Source organism: Prionailurus bengalensis, chromosome E4, assembly GCF_016509475.1.
Source record: "Prionailurus bengalensis isolate Pbe53 chromosome E4, Fcat_Pben_1.1_paternal_pri, whole genome shotgun sequence".
Taxonomy (NCBI): Eukaryota; Metazoa; Chordata; class Mammalia; order Carnivora; family Felidae; genus Prionailurus; species Prionailurus bengalensis.
The window spans coordinates 43,649,324-43,650,021 of record NC_057360.1 but is presented as its reverse complement, the minus strand read 5'-3'; positions in this window follow the sequence as shown (position 1 = coordinate 43,650,021).

Below are 698 nucleotides of genomic sequence, written 5' to 3'. Positions count from 1 at the left end.
ACACATGAGAAAACTGAGGCACAATGAGGTAAAGTTATACAACTACTAAGTTGTGGATCTGAGGTTCAAACCGAAACACGTTGTGGCCCCAGAGCTCATGCTTCTAATCATTAAGACCCTAAAGTAATGTCGGAGACCAGGGACTCTAATGACCCTGAAATGGATCTCAAGGTCCAGAATGGAGAATAGAAATTGGGAGCCAAGTTATTCCTTGATTAAGATCCTGCCTCTCTGCTCCAACAGCGTTTGGACCCCGGAGGGCTAATGCTGAAGTCAGGGGAAGGGGTTTGTGCGTTTAAGGTCAAAAATTTTGAACCTATGGAATTTCCCTCCAATTCTGAAGCAGCCCCTTAGTGACGAATCAGCTACCTAGACCACGGGTTTTGCTATTAGTGCAGTTTCTAGATGATCAAAGCAGGCGACACGAAACATCATTAAACTACCACTAAATGACATTGAATCCCGTATAAATCTTTTTTTCTAGTCGTTCCAAGATGCGACCTAAAACGAATCTGCAATCCTGGAGTGGAAACCAGGGGGCGGGCCAAGCAGCGACCATTTTTGTTTTGCGGCCGTGCACTCTCAGAGCATCTTGACTAACAGGACCCCACGGAGGAGGCGGGGCCTATCAGTGCGCGGGGCGGGGCCTGGGAGACGTGATGATTCAAACGGACTAATGAGCTCCGCGCATCTGGCAG